We start from the raw sequence: 16,855 nt of genomic DNA on the forward strand, positions 1-16,855 counted from the left end.
CGGGCACCGCTACCGTGGGGGCCGGGACCCTCCTCTGTGTCCTCCTGTGGCCCAGTCCAAGGGGCCTGGGCCTGGCCGGGGCTGCATTGGACCCCGACCACCCTGGCGTGTGGACTCCCTAAAAATCGGCGATTAGATATTGGATTCCAGCTTCATTGAGGTCATTTCACTAATGAGTGCACCGGAAAGAGTTTCCTAAACCATCTGTGAGGGTGGCAACTGAAAGAGAATTTTAAAGCTGACAGAATAGGCGAGGGAAGGCATAGGAGATTTCCACACCCAGCAAGGAAGACTTTCCCGAAATGGAAGAAAGAAACGAGCAAACAGAGACACCGGTAGCCCGCCCGGATCAGAGTCTGCCCCTGAGAGAAAGTACCCTGACCAGGTTCACCCGTGGGTGGTTGGCGAGCTAGCGGCATTCAGAAGAGCGAGGCCCGCAGTCTGTGCGGAAGACACCTGCACTCGGGTGTGTGTGGCGGCACAATTCACAAGCAGCTCCAGATGTTAAACCAAGGAGAAGCCAGGGAGTTCCCAACGCCCCAGGTGTCCTCAGCCCACGACCGGCTGCTGTGGGAATGCGAAGCCCGGCTCCTTGTCTCAGAGCGGGACAACCAGGAGGTGTGATGTACACCCCGGGGTTCCCAGGAGGATCAGGCTGAAGCTGGGACTTGGCCTCAAAGTGTCCCCTCGCATGGCCACCCCCTTCCCCTTCCTGCTCCTCTACTCCTGGTGCCCCTCCATCCAGGGGCCAGACCTTAAAGAGTCACCGCAAGAGAATCCTGGTCCCAAAGGAGCCTTCTGGGGGACCCGTGCTGAGAGAGGTTGTGGGCATGGCCCGCTGGGGCTCTGCCCGACCCAGGGCTGAGAGATGCAACCTCCCAGCTCTGGGTCCCTGCAGCAAGTGTTGGCAAGCACAGGGCCAGTCCTCCAAAGGCCCAGGTGCAGGGAGCCCAGGCCAAGCAGCCTGTGGAAGAAGCCACTTGCCGTGCCACCCCGGGAACAGGACTGCAGGCCCCGGCCCTTCCCACCTCCTCCTCCTCCTCCTCCTCCCCCCCCACCCCCCACCCCCGCCCGACATGGCTCAGGGCTCAGAGACACCTCAGACTCTTGCTACCCAAAGTGCAAAGGGCATCAGTTGCTCATCCAAACCCCCCGCCCAGCAGACCACGTTGTCCAGCCAGCCCCCGGGCCTCCCTGGGGTACCCAGCACAAAAGGGCAGACACCCACCGGACCCTCAATCTCAGTTTTCGGATGTTTTTGCCACTCTAAGGACCCGCAGGCCAGCTGGGCCTTCGGGCAGGACAGAGAGCCCGCGGAATCCGACGTGGAGAGCTGGGTGTACGTCCCCATGAGGAGGCGGTCCCCACCTCCGCGGCTCTCCCCTTGCGGGGAGCGGCAGCCGCAGGGCCTCAGGGAAGACACCAGGCTGGGCCCCCACAGCACAGCGGGGGCACGTCCCCCGCACGCAACTTAGTGACGGCTGCTCGAGACTGCTGCGGCCACCCTGCTGCCGAGTTCCTGGAGGGCTTCCTGGAAGCAGCGTCCACACCAAGCCCTTGGAAGGCCCAGGGGACGGGGGAGCCGGTCATGCAGGGGCCGAGGACGGTGACGGGCAAGGAGGAGCATGTCAGGCAGGGGCCGAGGACGGGCCGGGCCGGGTAGGAAGGAGCCGTTCAGGCAGGGGCTGAGGACGGTGACGGGCCAGATGGGGAGGAGCGAGTCAGGCAGGGGTTGAAGTGATGGCCCGGGCGGGGAGGAGGGTGTCAGGCAGGGGCAGAGGATGGTGACAGGCCGGACGGGAAGGAGCCGGTCAGGCAGGGGCCCAGGACAGTGACGGGCCTGGCCGGGGGGGGGGGGGGAGTGCGTCAGGCAGGGGCACAGGAGACGGGCTGGGTAAGGGTTAGGGTTACAGTTAGGGCACAATTCACAATCGCAAAGATGTGGAAGCGACCCGAGTGCCCATCCATCCAGGAGTGCACTAATAAAATGTGGCGCGTGGACACCACGGAGTGCTATTTGGCTATGAGGAGCAGTGGTGAGAGGGCACCTCTCGTGTTCTCCCGGCCAGAGCTGGAACCCGTTCCAGTAAGCCAAGTGTCCCAAGAACGGACACAAGAGCGCCACGTGCGCGCGCTCGCCAGCAGATTGGTAGGGACCGATGGACACCTAAGTGGACACAGAGGAATCGCCTTCATCGGGTGGGTGTCGGGCGGGCGGGGGGAGGGGATGGGCGTGCACATCCATTAGGAATGGGGTGGGTGCGCACCAACCGGGGCATGGGCGCACTTGAAGCTCTGACCCGAGGGGGGAGGCTGGGACAGGGCGATGCAGCTGACCTTAACATTGGTACCCCCACCATACGCTGGGAGAAAATGAGAAATAAATGAAATCAGAAAACGGGGAGGAGGGGGGCACGGGCAATACATGTCACCTCAATACGTGGACTCCCATGATCTGCTCGGAAAGAGAGAGAAAAGAAAATGTAATCATAGAGATAAGAGACACCTTTTCAGAAAATGAATCCGAAAAGAAAAGTAAAATGAGGCCTGTGGAGCAGGTCTGCGTGTGACTCCGGATCCCCCAACATCCAGTGCCACCACCGAAGATTCCTACGTGTAGAACCCCAAAAGCAACGGGACGAGAGTTCTGGTCACATACTCGCTCAAAATGACGTCCTGGAATTCTCCTGGAACTCCCTCCCCTCTCGGCCTCTCAAGGTTTCCTCCAGCGTGTCGGTTCCCACAGACCAGACCTTTGGTCTGACACCTGACAGTCCAGATGCCACGCATGCTGCCGCGTGGCGGCGGTGTCACGGCTCGGGACAAGAGGAGGCCCCACGGTGCGGGCTGGGGCGCCAGGCACCGCGACGGGCGCTGAGGGTGGGGGTGATCCCCCGGACCGCCGCCGCGCTCCCAGAAAGGGGACAGAACAAGAGGCAAAAAAAAAAAAAAAAAAGCCTACGGCACCCGGTATTCCCAGGCGGTCTCCCATCCAAGTACCAACCAGGCCCGACCCTGCTTAGCTTCCGAGACCAGAGGAGATCGGGGGCGTTCAGGGTGGTGTGGCCCTAGACGGCGGAGGGCGCCCCTGCCCCGCTCAAGAAGCCGAGCCTCTCTGCGCTTCCCCGCCGCCTCCTCCCGCCCCAGGCCCCGCGCCGCCGGGTCGGGTCGGGTCGGGCCTGTTGAGTTCGCCAGCCAGCCGGGTCCGGCGGGCTCCCAGGGACGGGGGTGACGGGCGGGGCGGGGCGGGGTGGGGGGCTGTCTCTCTATACACACACACACACTCACACTCACTCACACTCACACAAGATGCTCCTCCACGGCTGTACTCGCCAAGGTGGAGACCTTCCAGCCCCCATCCTCTCCTGGCCTGGCCTCCTTCACCTACCCGCTGCCCACCCCCAGCCCGTCGCCGCCGCAGCCGCCGCCGCCTCCGAGGCGGCCACTGACTGCGCACGCGCGGGGCGCTTGCCCTTTGACCCCAGCCAGGGGCCGCCCTCCCCCACAACCCCTTTCAGCTGCGCCCCCCCGCCCTGTGCGTGGGCTGCCGCCTATTCCCCCGGGTCAGGGCTGGGGCACAGCGCATGGGGGAGGGGAGCGAGTGTAGGGGCGTCTCTCGGGATGTGTCCCATGGGTGTGGTGGGGTGGGGTGGGGTGCTTTGGGGGGCTCTGAAGAAATCAATCCCCTCCATCTCCTCCCTCTGGAAAACGCCCAAGCCCTTGGAGACCTGCGGGCACCGCTACCGTGGGGGCCGGGACCCTCCTCTGTGTCCTCCTGTGGCCCAGTCCAAGGGGCCTGGGCCTGGCCGGGGCTGCATTGGACCCCGACCACCCTGGCGTGTGGACTCCCTAAAAATCGGCGATTAGATATTGGATTCCAGCTTCATTGAGGTCATTTCACTAATGAGTGCACCGGAAAGAGTTTCCTAAACCATCTGTGAGGGTGGCAACTGAAAGAGAATTTTAAAGCTGACAGAATAGGCGAGGGAAGGCATAGGAGATTTCCACACCCAGCAAGGAAGACTTTCCCGAAATGGAAGAAAGAAACGAGCAAACAGAGACACCGGTAGCCCGCCCGGATCAGAGTCTGCCCCTGAGAGAAAGTACCCTGACCAGGTTCACCCGTGGGTGGTTGGCGAGCTAGCGGCATTCAGAAGAGCGAGGCCCGCAGTCTGTGCGGAAGACACCTGCACTCGGGTGTGTGTGGCGGCACAATTCACAAGCAGCTCCAGATGTTAAACCAAGGAGAAGCCAGGGAGTTCCCAACGCCCCAGGTGTCCTCAGCCCACGACCGGCTGCTGTGGGAATGCGAAGCCCGGCTCCTTGTCTCAGAGCGGGACAACCAGGAGGTGTGATGTACACCCCGGGGTTCCCAGGAGGATCAGGCTGAAGCTGGGACTTGGCCTCAAAGTGTCCCCTCGCATGGCCACCCCCTTCCCCTTCCTGCTCCTCTACTCCTGGTGCCCCTCCATCCAGGGGCCAGACCTTAAAGAGTCACCGCAAGAGAATCCTGGTCCCAAAGGAGCCTTCTGGGGGACCCGTGCTGAGAGAGGTTGTGGGCATGGCCCGCTGGGGCTCTGCCCGACCCAGGGCTGAGAGATGCAACCTCCCAGCTCTGGGTCCCTGCAGCAAGTGTTGGCAAGCACAGGGCCAGTCCTCCAAAGGCCCAGGTGCAGGGAGCCCAGGCCAAGCAGCCTGTGGAAGAAGCCACTTGCCGTGCCACCCCGGGAACAGGACTGCAGGCCCCGGCCCTTCCCACCTCCTCCTCCTCCTCCTCCTCCCCCCCCACCCCCCACCCCCGCCCGACATGGCTCAGGGCTCAGAGACACCTCAGACTCTTGCTACCCAAAGTGCAAAGGGCATCAGTTGCTCATCCAAACCCCCCGCCCAGCAGACCACGTTGTCCAGCCAGCCCCCGGGCCTCCCTGGGGTACCCAGCACAAAAGGGCAGACACCCACCGGACCCTCAATCTCAGTTTTCGGATGTTTTTGCCACTCTAAGGACCCGCAGGCCAGCTGGGCCTTCGGGCAGGACAGAGAGCCCGCGGAATCCGACGTGGAGAGCTGGGTGTACGTCCCCATGAGGAGGCGGTCCCCACCTCCGCGGCTCTCCCCTTGCGGGGAGCGGCAGCCGCAGGGCCTCAGGGAAGACACCAGGCTGGGCCCCCACAGCACAGCGGGGGCACGTCCCCCGCACGCAACTTAGTGACGGCTGCTCGAGACTGCTGCGGCCACCCTGCTGCCGGGTTCCTGGAGGGCTTCCTGGAAGCAGCGTCCACACCAAGCCCTTGGAAGGCCCAGGGGACGGGGGAGCCGGTCATGCAGGGGCCGAGGACGGTGACGGGCAAGGAGGAGCATGTCAGGCAGGGGCCGAGGACGGGCCGGGCCGGGTAGGAAGGAGCCGTTCAGGCAGGGGCTGAGGACGGTGACGGGCCAGATGGGGAGGAGCGAGTCAGGCAGGGGTTGAAGTGATGGCCCGGGCGGGGAGGAGGGTGTCAGGCAGGGGCAGAGGATGGTGACAGGCCGGACGGGAAGGAGCCGGTCAGGCAGGGGCCCAGGACAGTGACGGGCCTGGCCGGGGGGGGGGGGGGGGAGTGCGTCAGGCAGGGGCACAGGAGACGGGCTGGGTAAGGGTTAGGGTTACAGTTAGGGCACAATTCACAATCGCAAAGATGTGGAAGCGACCCGAGTGCCCATCCATCCAGGAGTGCACTAATAAAATGTGGCGCGTGGACACCACGGAGTGCTATTTGGCTATGAGGAGCAGTGGTGAGAGGGCACCTCTCGTGTTCTCCCGGCCAGAGCTGGAACCCGTTCCAGTAAGCCAAGTGTCCCAAGAACGGACACAAGAGCGCCACGTGCGCGCGCTCGCCAGCAGATTGGTAGGGACCGATGGACACCTAAGTGGACACAGAGGAATCGCCTTCATCGGGTGGGTGTCGGGCGGGCGGGGGGAGGGGATGGGCGTGCACATCCATTAGGAATGGGGTGGGTGCGCACCAACCGGGGCATGGGCGCACTTGAAGCTCTGACCCGAGGGGGGAGGCTGGGACAGGGCGATGCAGCTGACCTTAACATTGGTACCCCCACCATACGCTGGGAGAAAATGAGAAATAAATGAAATCAGAAAACGGGGAGGAGGGGGGCACGGGCAATACATGTCACCTCAATACGTGGACTCCCATGATCTGCTCGGAAAGAGAGAGAAAAGAAAATGTAATCATAGAGATAAGAGACACCTTTTCAGAAAATGAATCCGAAAAGAAAAGTAAAATGAGGCCTGTGGAGCAGGTCTGCGTGTGACTCCGGATCCCCCAACATCCAGTGCCACCACCGAAGATTCCTACGTGTAGAACCCCAAAAGCAACGGGACGAGAGTTCTGGTCACATACTCGCTCAAAATGACGTCCTGGAATTCTCCTGGAACTCCCTCCCCTCTCGGCCTCTCAAGGTTTCCTCCAGCGTGTCGGTTCCCACAGACCAGACCTTTGGTCTGACACCTGACAGTCCAGATGCCACGCATGCTGCCGCGTGGCGGCGGTGTCACGGCTCGGGACAAGAGGAGGCCCCACGGTGCGGGCTGGGGCGCCAGGCACCGCGACGGGCGCTGAGGGTGGGGGTGATCCCCCGGACCGCCGCCGCGCTCCCAGAAAGGGGACAGAACAAGAGGCAAAAAAAAAAAAAAAAAAAGCCTACGGCACCCGGTATTCCCAGGCGGTCTCCCATCCAAGTACCAACCAGGCCCGACCCTGCTTAGCTTCCGAGACCAGAGGAGATCGGGGGCGTTCAGGGTGGTGTGGCCCTAGACGGCGGAGGGCGCCCCTGCCCCGCTCAAGAAGCCGAGCCTCTCTGCGCTTCCCCGCCGCCTCCTCCCGCCCCAGGCCCCGCGCCGCCGGGTCGGGTCGGGTCGGGCCTGTTGAGTTCGCCAGCCAGCCGGGTCCGGCGGGCTCCCAGGGACAGGGGTGACGGGCGAGGCGGGGCGGGGTGGGGGGCTGTCTCTCTATACACACACACACACTCACACTCACTCACACTCACACAAGATGCTCCTCCACGGCTGTACTCGCCAAGGTGGAGACCTTCCAGCCCCCATCCTCTCCTGGCCTGGCCTCCTTCACCTACCCGCTGCCCACCCCCAGCCCGTCGCCGCCGCAGCCGCCGCCGCCTCCGAGGCGGCCACTGACTGCGCACGCGCGGGGCGCTTGCCCTTTGACCCCAGCCAGGGGCCGCCCTCCCCCACAACCCCTTTCAGCTGCGCCCCCCCGCCCTGTGCGTGGGCTGCCGCCTATTCCCCCGGGTCAGGGCTGGGGCACAGCGCATGGGGGAGGGGAGCGAGTGTAGGGGCGTCTCTCGGGATGTGTCCCATGGGTGTGGTGGGGTGGGGTGGGGTGCTTTGGGGGGCTCTGAAGAAATCAATCCCCTCCATCTCCTCCCTCTGGAAAACGCCCAAGCCCTTGGAGACCTGCGGGCACCGCTACCGTGGGGGCCGGGACCCTCCTCTGTGTCCTCCTGTGGCCCAGTCCAAGGGGCCTGGGCCTGGCCGGGGCTGCATTGGACCCCGACCACCCTGGCGTGTGGACTCCCTAAAAATCGGCGATTAGATATTGGATTCCAGCTTCATTGAGGTCATTTCACTAATGAGTGCACCGGAAAGAGTTTCCTAAACCATCTGTGAGGGTGGCAACTGAAAGAGAATTTTAAAGCTGACAGAATAGGCGAGGGAAGGCATAGGAGATTTCCACACCCAGCAAGGAAGACTTTCCCGAAATGGAAGAAAGAAACGAGCAAACAGAGACACCGGTAGCCCGCCCGGATCAGAGTCTGCCCCTGAGAGAAAGTACCCTGACCAGGTTCACCCGTGGGTGGTTGGCGAGCTAGCGGCATTCAGAAGAGCGAGGCCCGCAGTCTGTGCGGAAGACACCTGCACTCGGGTGTGTGTGGCGGCACAATTCACAAGCAGCTCCAGATGTTAAACCAAGGAGAAGCCAGGGAGTTCCCAACGCCCCAGGTGTCCTCAGCCCACGACCGGCTGCTGTGGGAATGCGAAGCCCGGCTCCTTGTCTCAGAGCGGGACAACCAGGAGGTGTGATGTACACCCCGGGGTTCCCAGGAGGATCAGGCTGAAGCTGGGACTTGGCCTCAAAGTGTCCCCTCGCATGGCCACCCCCTTCCCCTTCCTGCTCCTCTACTCCTGGTGCCCCTCCATCCAGGGGCCAGACCTTAAAGAGTCACCGCAAGAGAATCCTGGTCCCAAAGGAGCCTTCTGGGGGACCCGTGCTGAGAGAGGTTGTGGGCATGGCCCGCTGGGGCTCTGCCCGACCCAGGGCTGAGAGATGCAACCTCCCAGCTCTGGGTCCCTGCAGCAAGTGTTGGCAAGCACAGGGCCAGTCCTCCAAAGGCCCAGGTGCAGGGAGCCCAGGCCAAGCAGCCTGTGGAAGAAGCCACTTGCCGTGCCACCCCGGGAACAGGACTGCAGGCCCCGGCCCTTCCCACCTCCTCCTCCTCCTCCTCCTCCCCCCCCACCCCCCACCCCCGCCCGACATGGCTCAGGGCTCAGAGACACCTCAGACTCTTGCTACCCAAAGTGCAAAGGGCATCAGTTGCTCATCCAAACCCCCCGCCCAGCAGACCACGTTGTCCAGCCAGCCCCCGGGCCTCCCTGGGGTACCCAGCACAAAAGGGCAGACACCCACCGGACCCTCAATCTCAGTTTTCGGATGTTTTTGCCACTCTAAGGACCCGCAGGCCAGCTGGGCCTTCGGGCAGGACAGAGAGCCCGCGGAATCCGACGTGGAGAGCTGGGTGTACGTCCCCATGAGGAGGCGGTCCCCACCTCCGCGGCTCTCCCCTTGCGGGGAGCGGCAGCCGCAGGGCCTCAGGGAAGACACCAGGCTGGGCCCCCACAGCACAGCGGGGGCACGTCCCCCGCACGCAACTTAGTGACGGCTGCTCGAGACTGCTGCGGCCACCCTGCTGCCGGGTTCCTGGAGGGCTTCCTGGAAGCAGCGTCCACACCAAGCCCTTGGAAGGCCCAGGGGACGGGGGAGCCGGTCATGCAGGGGCCGAGGACGGTGACGGGCAAGGAGGAGCATGTCAGGCAGGGGCCGAGGACGGGCCGGGCCGGGTAGGAAGGAGCCGTTCAGGCAGGGGCTGAGGACGGTGACGGGCCAGATGGGGAGGAGCGAGTCAGGCAGGGGTTGAAGTGATGGCCCGGGCGGGGAGGAGGGTGTCAGGCAGGGGCAGAGGATGGTGACAGGCCGGACGGGAAGGAGCCGGTCAGGCAGGGGCCCAGGACAGTGACGGGCCTGGCCGGGGGGGGGGGGAGTGCGTCAGGCAGGGGCACAGGAGACGGGCTGGGTAAGGGTTAGGGTTACAGTTAGGGCACAATTCACAATCGCAAAGATGTGGAAGCGACCCGAGTGCCCATCCATCCAGGAGTGCACTAATAAAATGTGGCGCGTGGACACCACGGAGTGCTATTTGGCTATGAGGAGCAGTGGTGAGAGGGCACCTCTCGTGTTCTCCCGGCCAGAGCTGGAACCCGTTCCAGTAAGCCAAGTGTCCCAAGAACGGACACAAGAGCGCCACGTGCGCGCGCTCGCCAGCAGATTGGTAGGGACCGATGGACACCTAAGTGGACACAGAGGAATCGCCTTCATCGGGTGGGTGTCGGGCGGGCGGGGGGAGGGGATGGGCGTGCACATCCATTAGGAATGGGGTGGGTGCGCACCAACCGGGGCATGGGCGCACTTGAAGCTCTGACCCGAGGGGGGAGGCTGGGACAGGGCGATGCAGCTGACCTTAACATTGGTACCCCCACCATACGCTGGGAGAAAATGAGAAATAAATGAAATCAGAAAACAGGGAGGAGGGGGGCACGGGCAATACATGTCACCTCAATACGTGGACTCCCATGATCTGCTTGGAAAGAGAGAGAAAAGAAAATGTAATCATAGAGATAAGAGACACCTTTTCAGAAAATGAATCCGAAAAGAAAAGTAAAATGAGGCCTGTGGAGCAGGTCTGCGTGTGACTCCGGATCCCCCAACATCCAGTGCCACCACCGAAGATTCCTACGTGTAGAACCCCAAAAGCAACGGGACGAGAGTTCTGGTCACATACTCGCTCAAAATGACGTCCTGGAATTCTCCTGGAACTCCCTCCCCTCTCGGCCTCTCAAGGTTTCCTCCAGCGTGTCGGTTCCCACAGACCAGACCTTTGGTCTGACACCTGACAGTCCAGATGCCACGCATGCTGCCGCGTGGCGGCGGTGTCACGGCTCGGGACAAGAGGAGGCCCCACGGTGCGGGCTGGGGCGCCAGGCACCGCGACGGGCGCTGAGGGTGGGGGTGATCCCCCGGACCGCCTCCGCGCTCCCAGAAAGGGGACAGAACAAGAGGCAAAAAAAAAAAAAAAAAAGCCTACGGCACCCGGTATTCCCAGGCGGTCTCCCATCCAAGTACCAACCAGGCCCGACCCTGCTTAGCTTCCGAGACCAGAGGAGATCGGGGGCGTTCAGGGTGGTGTGGCCCTAGACGGCGGAGGGCGCCCCTGCCCCGCTCAAGAAGCCGAGCCTCTCTGCGCTTCCCCGCCGCCTCCTCCCGCCCCAGGCCCCGCGCCGCCGGGTCGGGTCGGGTCGGGCCTGTTGAGTTCGCCAGCCAGCCGGGTCCGGCGGGCTCCCAGGGACGGGGGTGACGGGCGGGGCGGGGCGGGGTGGGGGGCTGTCTCTCTATACACACACACACACTCACACTCACTCACACTCACACAAGATGCTCCTCCACGGCTGTACTCGCCAAGGTGGAGACCTTCCAGCCCCCATCCTCTCCTGGCCTGGCCTCCTTCACCTACCCGCTGCCCACCCCCAGCCCGTCGCCGCCGCAGCCGCCGCCGCCTCCGAGGCGGCCACTGACTGCGCACGCGCGGGGCGCTTGCCCTTTGACCCCAGCCAGGGGCCGCCCTCCCCCACAACCCCTTTCAGCTGCGCCCCCCCGCCCTGTGCGTGGGCTGCCGCCTATTCCCCCGGGTCAGGGCTGGGGCACAGCGCATGGGGGAGGGGAGCGAGTGTAGGGGCGTCTCTCGGGATGTGTCCCATGGGTGTGGTGGGGTGGGGTGGGGTGCTTTGGGGGGCTCTGAAGAAATCAATCCCCTCCATCTCCTCCCTCTGGAAAACGCCCAAGCCCTTGGAGACCTGCGGGCACCGCTACCGTGGGGGCCGGGACCCTCCTCTGTGTCCTCCTGTGGCCCAGTCCAAGGGGCCTGGGCCTGGCCGGGGCTGCATTGGACCCCGACCACCCTGGCGTGTGGACTCCCTAAAAATCGGCGATTAGATATTGGATTCCAGCTTCATTGAGGTCATTTCACTAATGAGTGCACCGGAAAGAGTTTCCTAAACCATCTGTGAGGGTGGCAACTGAAAGAGAATTTTAAAGCTGACAGAATAGGCGAGGGAAGGCATAGGAGATTTCCACACCCAGCAAGGAAGACTTTCCCGAAATGGAAGAAAGAAACGAGCAAACAGAGACACCGGTAGCCCGCCCGGATCAGAGTCTGCCCCTGAGAGAAAGTACCCTGACCAGGTTCACCCGTGGGTGGTTGGCGAGCTAGCGGCATTCAGAAGAGCGAGGCCCGCAGTCTGTGCGGAAGACACCTGCACTCGGGTGTGTGTGGCGGCACAATTCACAAGCAGCTCCAGATGTTAAACCAAGGAGAAGCCAGGGAGTTCCCAACGCCCCAGGTGTCCTCAGCCCACGACCGGCTGCTGTGGGAATGCGAAGCCCGGCTCCTTGTCTCAGAGCGGGACAACCAGGAGGTGTGATGTACACCCCGGGGTTCCCAGGAGGATCAGGCTGAAGCTGGGACTTGGCCTCAAAGTGTCCCCTCGCATGGCCACCCCCTTCCCCTTCCTGCTCCTCTACTCCTGGTGCCCCTCCATCCAGGGGCCAGACCTTAAAGAGTCACCGCAAGAGAATCCTGGTCCCAAAGGAGCCTTCTGGGGGACCCGTGCTGAGAGAGGTTGTGGGCATGGCCCGCTGGGGCTCTGCCCGACCCAGGGCTGAGAGATGCAACCTCCCAGCTCTGGGTCCCTGCAGCAAGTGTTGGCAAGCACAGGGCCAGTCCTCCAAAGGCCCAGGTGCAGGGAGCCCAGGCCAAGCAGCCTGTGGAAGAAGCCACTTGCCGTGCCACCCCGGGAACAGGACTGCAGGCCCCGGCCCTTCCCACCTCCTCCTCCTCCTCCTCCTCCCCCCCCACCCCCCACCCCCGCCCGACATGGCTCAGGGCTCAGAGACACCTCAGACTCTTGCTACCCAAAGTGCAAAGGGCATCAGTTGCTCATCCAAACCCCCCGCCCAGCAGACCACGTTGTCCAGCCAGCCCCCGGGCCTCCCTGGGGTACCCAGCACAAAAGGGCAGACACCCACCGGACCCTCAATCTCAGTTTTCGGATGTTTTTGCCACTCTAAGGACCCGCAGGCCAGCTGGGCCTTCGGGCAGGACAGAGAGCCCGCGGAATCCGACGTGGAGAGCTGGGTGTACGTCCCCATGAGGAGGCGGTCCCCACCTCCGCGGCTCTCCCCTTGCGGGGAGCGGCAGCCGCAGGGCCTCAGGGAAGACACCAGGCTGGGCCCCCACAGCACAGCGGGGGCACGTCCCCCGCACGCAACTTAGTGACGGCTGCTCGAGACTGCTGCGGCCACCCTGCTGCCGGGTTCCTGGAGGGCTTCCTGGAAGCAGCGTCCACACCAAGCCCTTGGAAGGCCCAGGGGACGGGGGAGCCGGTCATGCAGGGGCCGAGGACGGTGACGGGCAAGGAGGAGCATGTCAGGCAGGGGCCGAGGACGGGCCGGGCCGGGTAGGAAGGAGCCGTTCAGGCAGGGGCTGAGGACGGTGACGGGCCAGATGGGGAGGAGCGAGTCAGGCAGGGGTTGAAGTGATGGCCCGGGCGGGGAGGAGGGTGTCAGGCAGGGGCAGAGGATGGTGACAGGCCGGACGGGAAGGAGCCGGTCAGGCAGGGGCCCAGGACAGTGACGGGCCTGGCCGGGGGGGGGGGGGGAGTGCGTCAGGCAGGGGCACAGGAGACGGGCTGGGTAAGGGTTAGGGTTACAGTTAGGGCACAATTCACAATCGCAAAGATGTGGAAGCGACCCGAGTGCCCATCCATCCAGGAGTGCACTAATAAAATGTGGCGCGTGGACACCACGGAGTGCTATTTGGCTATGAGGAGCAGTGGTGAGAGGGCACCTCTCGTGTTCTCCCGGCCAGAGCTGGAACCCGTTCCAGTAAGCCAAGTGTCCCAAGAACGGACACAAGAGCGCCACGTGCGCGCGCTCGCCAGCAGATTGGTAGGGACCGATGGACACCTAAGTGGACACAGAGGAATCGCCTTCATCGGGTGGGTGTCGGGCGGGCGGGGGGAGGGGATGGGCGTGCACATCCATTAGGAATGGGGTGGGTGCGCACCAACCGGGGCATGGGCGCACTTGAAGCTCTGACCCGAGGGGGGAGGCTGGGACAGGGCGATGCAGCTGACCTTAACATTGGTACCCCCACCATACGCTGGGAGAAAATGAGAAATAAATGAAATCAGAAAACAGGGAGGAGGGGGGCACGGGCAATACATGTCACCTCAATACGTGGACTCCCATGATCTGCTCGGAAAGAGAGAGAAAAGAAAATGTAATCATAGAGATAAGAGACACCTTTTCAGAAAATGAATCCGAAAAGAAAAGTAAAATGAGGCCTGTGGAGCAGGTCTGCGTGTGACTCCGGATCCCCCAACATCCAGTGCCACCACCGAAGATTCCTACGTGTAGAACCCCAAAAGCAACGGGACGAGAGTTCTGGTCACATACTCGCTCAAAATGACGTCCTGGAATTCTCCTGGAACTCCCTCCCCTCTCGGCCTCTCAAGGTTTCCTCCAGCGTGTCGGTTCCCACAGACCAGACCTTTGGTCTGACACCTGACAGTCCAGATGCCACGCATGCTGCCGCGTGGCGGCGGTGTCACGGCTCGGGACAAGAGGAGGCCCCACGGTGCGGGCTGGGGCGCCAGGCACCGCGACGGGCGCTGAGGGTGGGGGTGATCCCCCGGACCGCCTCCGCGCTCCCAGAAAGGGGACAGAACAAGAGGCAAAAAAAAAAAAAAAAAGCCTACGGCACCCGGTATTCCCAGGCGGTCTCCCATCCAAGTACCAACCAGGCCCGACCCTGCTTAGCTTCCGAGACCAGAGGAGATCGGGGGCGTTCAGGGTGGTGTGGCCCTAGACGGCGGAGGGCGCCCCTGCCCCGCTCAAGAAGCCGAGCCTCTCTGCGCTTCCCCGCCGCCTCCTCCCGCCCCAGGCCCCGCGCCGCCGGGTCGGGTCGGGTCGGGCCTGTTGAGTTCGCCAGCCAGCCGGGTCCGGCGGGCTCCCAGGGACGGGGGTGACGGGCGGGGCGGGCCAGGGTGGGGGGCTGTCTCTCTATACACACACACACACTCACACTCACTCACACTCACACAAGATGCTCCTCCACGGCTGTACTCGCCAAGGTGGAGACCTTCCAGCCCCCATCCTCTCCTGGCCTGGCCTCCTTCACCTACCCGCTGCCCACCCCCAGCCCGTCGCCGCCGCAGCCGCCACCGCCTCCGAGGCGGCCACTGACTGCGCACGCGCGGGGCGCTTGCCCTTTGACCCCAGCCAGGGGCCGCCCTCCCCCACAACCCCTTTCAGCTGCGCCCCCCGCCCTGTGCGTGGGCTGCCGCCTATTCCCCCGGGTCAGGGCTGGGGCACAGCGCATGGGGGAGGGGAGCGAGTGTAGGGGCGTCTCTCGGGATGTGTCCCATGGGTGTGGTGGGGTGGGGTGGGGTGCTTTGGGGGGCTCTGAAGAAATCAATCCCCTCCATCTCCTCCCTCTGGAAAACGCCCAAGCCCTTGGAGACCTGCGGGCACCGCTACCGTGGGGGCCGGGACCCTCCTCTGTGTCCTCCTGTGGCCCAGTCCAAGGGGCCTGGGCCTGGCCGGGGCTGCATTGGACCCCGACCACCCTGGCGTGTGGACTCCCTAAAAATCGGCGATTAGATATTGGATTCCAGCTTCATTGAGGTCATTTCACTAATGAGTGCACCGGAAAGAGTTTCCTAAACCATCTGTGAGGGTGGCAACTGAAAGAGAATTTTAAAGCTGACAGAATAGGCGAGGGAAGGCATAGGAGATTTCCACACCCAGCAAGGAAGACTTTCCCGAAATGGAAGAAAGAAACGAGCAAACAGAGACACCGGTAGCCCGCCCGGATCAGAGTCTGCCCCTGAGAGAAAGTACCCTGACCAGGTTCACCCGTGGGTGGGTGGCGAGCTAGCGGCATTCAGAAGAGCGAGGCCCGCAGTCTGTGCGGAAGACACCTGCACTCGGGTGTGTGTGGCGGCACAATTCACAAGCAGCTCCAGATGTTAAACCAAGGAGAAGCCAGGGAGTTCCCAACGCCCCAGGTGTCCTCAGCCCACGACCGGCTGCTGTGGGAATGCGAAGCCCGGCTCCTTGTCTCAGAGCGGGACAACCAGGAGGTGTGATGTACACCCCGGGGTTCCCAGGAGGATCAGGCTGAAGCTGGGACTTGGCCTCAAAGTGTCCCCTCGCATGGCCACCCCCTTCCCCTTCCTGCTCCTCTACTCCTGGTGCCCCTCCATCCAGGGGCCAGACCTTAAAGAGTCACCGCAAGAGAATCCTGGTCCCAAAGGAGCCTTCTGGGGGACCCGTGCTGAGAGAGGTTGTGGGCATGGCCCGCTGGGGCTCTGCCCGACCCAGGGCTGAGAGATGCAACCTCCCAGCTCTGGGTCCCTGCAGCAAGTGTTGGCAAGCACAGGGCCAGTCCTCCAAAGGCCCAGGTGCAGGGAGCCCAGGCCAAGCAGCCTGTGGAAGAAGCCACTTGCCGTGCCACCCCGGGAACAGGACTGCAGGCCCCGGCCCTTCCCACCTCCTCCTCCTCCTCCTCCTCCCCCCCCACCCCCCACCCCCGCCCGACATGGCTCAGGGCTCAGAGACACCTCAGACTCTTGCTACCCAAAGTGCAAAGGGCATCAGTTGCTCATCCAAACCCCCCGCCCAGCAGACCACGTTGTCCAGCCAGCCCCCGGGCCTCCCTGGGGTACCCAGCACAAAAGGGCAGACACCCACCGGACCCTCAATCTCAGTTTTCGGATGTTTTTGCCACTCTAAGGACCCGCAGGCCAGCTGGGCCTTCGGGCAGGACAGAGAGCCCGCGGAATCCGACGTGGAGAGCTGGGTGTACGTCCCCATGAGGAGGCGGTCCCCACCTCCGCGGCTCTCCCCTTGCGGGGAGCGGCAGCCGCAGGGCCTCAGGGAAGACACCAGGCTGGGCCCCCACAGCACAGCGGGGGCACGTCCCCCGCACGCAACTTAGTGACGGCTGCTCGAGACTGCTGCGGCCACCCTGCTGCCGGGTTCCTGGAGGGCTTCCTGGAAGCAGCGTCCACACCAAGCCCTTGGAAGGCCCAGGGGACGGGGGAGCCGGTCATGCAGGGGCCGAGGACGGTGACGGGCAAGGAGGAGCATGTCAGGCAGGGGCCGAGGACGGGCCGGGCCGGGTAGGAAGGAGCCGTTCAGGCAGGGGCTGAGGACGGTGACGGGCCAGATGGGGAGGAGCGAGTCAGGCAGGGGTTGAAGTGATGGCCCGGGCGGGGAGGAGGGTGTCAGGCAGGGGCAGAGGATGGTGACAGGCCGGACGGGAAGGAGCCGGTCAGGCAGGGGCCCAGGACAGTGACGGGCCTGGCCGGGGGGGGGGGGGGGAGTGCGTCAGGCAGGGGCACAGGAGACGGGCTGGGTAAGGGTTAGGGTTACAGTTAGGGCACAATTCACAA

The 16,855-nt window shown here is 63.7% G+C and overlaps 4 non-coding genes across 4 annotated transcripts; all 4 read right to left on the reverse strand.

Annotated features, from left to right (window-relative positions):
- Positions 1-2,955: 2,955 nt before the first annotated feature.
- LOC142863740 (5S ribosomal RNA) lies at positions 2,956-3,074 on the reverse strand. The gene has a single exon (XR_012914406.1). It is a non-coding gene; the product is annotated as a 5S ribosomal RNA (ribosomal RNA).
- Positions 3,075-6,689: 3,615 nt separating this feature from the next.
- On the reverse strand, positions 6,690-6,808 carry LOC142863751 (5S ribosomal RNA). The gene has a single exon (XR_012914407.1). It is a non-coding gene; the product is annotated as a 5S ribosomal RNA (ribosomal RNA).
- Positions 6,809-10,418: 3,610 nt separating this feature from the next.
- Positions 10,419-10,537, reverse strand: LOC142863763 (5S ribosomal RNA). The gene has a single exon (XR_012914409.1). It is a non-coding gene; the product is annotated as a 5S ribosomal RNA (ribosomal RNA).
- A 3,611-nt stretch (positions 10,538-14,148) lies between these two features.
- Positions 14,149-14,267, reverse strand: LOC142863767 (5S ribosomal RNA). The gene has a single exon (XR_012914410.1). It is a non-coding gene; the product is annotated as a 5S ribosomal RNA (ribosomal RNA).
- Positions 14,268-16,855: the final 2,588 nt, after the last annotated feature.

The sequence above is a fragment of the Microcebus murinus genome, chromosome 22, assembly GCF_040939455.1.
Source record: "Microcebus murinus isolate Inina chromosome 22, M.murinus_Inina_mat1.0, whole genome shotgun sequence".
NCBI lineage: Eukaryota > Metazoa > Chordata > Mammalia > Primates > Cheirogaleidae > Microcebus > Microcebus murinus.